The sequence below is a fragment of the Xenia sp. Carnegie-2017 genome, unplaced genomic scaffold (genome assembly GCF_021976095.1).
Source record: "Xenia sp. Carnegie-2017 unplaced genomic scaffold, XeniaSp_v1 HiC_scaffold_29, whole genome shotgun sequence".
Taxonomy (NCBI): Eukaryota; Metazoa; Cnidaria; class Anthozoa; order Malacalcyonacea; family Xeniidae; genus Xenia; species Xenia sp. Carnegie-2017.
The window spans coordinates 417,482-420,467 of NW_025813492.1; the positions used below are offsets into that span (position 1 = coordinate 417,482).

At 33.2% G+C, this 2,986-nt stretch overlaps 1 long non-coding RNA gene across 1 annotated transcript; it reads left to right on the forward strand.

The window, feature by feature from the left end:
* The first annotated feature begins 2,314 nt into the window (after positions 1 to 2,314).
* LOC124454047 lies at positions 2,315 to 2,778 on the forward strand. The gene is made up of 2 exons (XR_006951321.1): positions 2,315 to 2,405; positions 2,711 to 2,778. It is a non-coding gene; the product is annotated as an uncharacterized LOC124454047 (long non-coding RNA).
* Positions 2,779 to 2,986: the final 208 nt, after the last annotated feature.

Genomic DNA, 2,986 nt, shown 5'->3' on the forward strand with positions numbered 1-2,986 from the left:
GCTTCTGTGTGTTTACTGTTTCTAAACAGTTTGGTGCAACTATTTTCTTGCTCAAATGGATAAATCTGTGTAAAAATGCTCCAAAGGAAGCGAGAAAATGTTTGCTTCAGTCCTACGACATAAGTCAACTGAAAATTTACCATGGATAAGTATCATAAGTGTATTGTCATTACCTGATAAATCTACTGAAAACTCATAAAGAAAGTATGTTGAACTAGTAGAGCTACAAAAAAAATAAATTCAAAACACCATGACACTGTTGCTTGGTAATTTGTATTTTGTAAACAGCTTGGCAGAATCTTGGATCTATTACTGAACAGAACTACATTAATTTTCCATTGAAATTACAAACTTGGAAACTAAAGTGCATTGGTTTCTCTGACAAAACACTGTCTATTGCTGCATGAAGGCAAAATAGTTATTTGACAGTGTAGGTGAAAAATTTATCAAGTTCTATAGATATTATTGTGCATTACTTACAGTTTTTGGAATTGTGTAATATATGTCATGAACAAGATATAATTTTCAAAATGCTAACCCCTTCGAGCACTACTACTCTTCTGTTTTGCTTAAACAACTTACAGCTACCAATACTAATTATTTATATGTACAAACTAACATTTGGGAATTAAATGATAAACAACTTGTTAAATCTTTGTATTTTACATCAAGCCTTTGAATTAGTTCCTTTTATCTCTTGGTAAAAAATATTAATGAAAGACTTACAAATCAAGTTTCTCGAAAATAGTATTTTGTACAAAGAAACTAAATAATTGGAAAGGTCACATGTTGAAGACAGACTTTGCTTCTTTGACTAGGTTGCTTGACCATGAGCAAATTTAAATTTGTTTACAATTTGTTTAAAGAATTCTTTTTATTGATTTCTACTAATTCTTCATAAGACACAAAGAATTTCTTTGCCATCTATTTTTGCTTCTTCTACATTCAACTTCATTGTAACCAATGCATCGATGTGAATTTGTGGATCACCTGGAATCATACCAAGTATGGATTTGATGAGATGAGACAATAATATGTTTAATTTCATGCATATTAATGATATAATCATAAGCTACTGTTGAACAAAAATTTCAAGGTAGAAACAAATCTTAGCACATTGTTCAACACACTACTTTCATCTTGGTTTTGAAGTAGTAACCTGTTTACTATAACAATAAATACTTCATTTACAGAAACGCTAAGTAGTACTTTAAAATTGTTTGCATAAATCCAACTTTCCAATCTCACATTATAATTGTCTACACTATACAGTCAGTCAAATTGAGCAGGCAAACAGTTTAATAGTTATTTTATTATACAACATATACCATAGTTCTCATTAATTTTGCATGGCACTGCATTCAATTTCAACACAACTCTGTTGTAAACTTTCCCTTCATCTTTCAAAAAACATGAACAAATTATGCCCCATTTTGGGAGATAAACTCAATTCAAATCAGGAGAGTTTAGCTTGATGCCTTGATCATGATACAAGATGGATGCAAAACTCGATAAAAATTGACAGCTTCGCCACGTCTGGCGAGCGATTAACTGAAGAACAAACAAGACTGGACCAAAATAACTTTAAATTAAAACTTAGTAGTAGAAACAAGCTTCAAGTATCGTGTTAAAAACAAAATAGTAAAACTAATACTGTGCTACTTACCGGAGTCAAGAAATGTTCCCTTTTCTGTCGTTATTTCAGCATCCGCAAACCACAAAAGTTGGCAGTTTAATAAATAAAGTTTTAAAAAAGTGTTTATGTTAGGAAAATAAATAGTTTTGATATTTTCTATACTCGCAATCGTGGTGGTCAAATCAGGGTGGGCGACAAAAATTTCATTTCATGAGCCCGCGTCTCTCCGCTGACTTTGACCACCAAAATCCGCCATGTTTTTGACCACGAGGCCCAGGCCCCTTTGCCCCTCCAGGTCTTATAGAGCTCAATGGAAAATACCCTCAAATTGACTCTATAAGTCAATTTGAAACGTCCGTTCAAACAATAGGCCTGGTGACATGAGTGGCTCCTTTGCCAGTTGCCGAAATGAAAAAACCAAAAAACTTAGCGCGCGCCATTTTGTTTTGTTATTGGAGCGAAGATATTTTACAGTACCATGTATCAGTATTTTTATGAAATATTAAACACATCGGGGTTTCACCTCTTATTTATGCAATCACACATGTCTCATAAACGCCGTAAGCTGAGTAAACCAACGATTGATGAGCAGCTGCTGTCTGCAATAAGCAATGTCAATGCTATTACAAATCAAGGTGTTCGAAGTAGAAGTAAAACTATTGAAGAAGAAATGCCAGTAGAGATATAGTTCTTCAAAGAAACGAAGATGGCGAACGAATTATTCATAAGCCGAGGCAAAGCACTTCGAGCAATAGAAATACACAAAGAGGTGTGTGCTGGGAAATAATACTTTTATCAAAGAAATAGAAGCATTTTAGATTTTTTATCCATTTTATTCCATTCCATTCCATTCCAAAAGGGTTATTGATAATACTTCTTTATCTCAACTTTACATAACAGAAGCAAAACTTTAGTGCTGTCAGGCCACTGCATCTATACATAGTTTTTATATTTTTATACATGTGACTGTGCTTTTAACACTTCAATGTACTCTTTTATAATTGTGTCATATTTTAGAAAAAAATAGAAAAGGAAACAGCTTTATGTCATAAAATCATTTCATTTTCATTTTAGATCTTGAAGCCATTCTTGAAAGCTGTCAGTTGGTTATTGGAGAAGTGGATACTGGGCCATCTGCTTGGCAAAAGAATGGAAAATCGAAGAAAATTGGGAAAGTATGAGGAAAAAATATTCAATGTAACTGTGTCATCATTTGCTCCTCCTTTATCTGCTATGAAGTGTTGTAGATGCAATGAAAATGAAGCTGTACTGAGATGCAGACAATGTGGTGTGTTGAGATATATTTGTCAAGAATGCGATGATGTCCATAAGAATAATCCTCTCCATGAT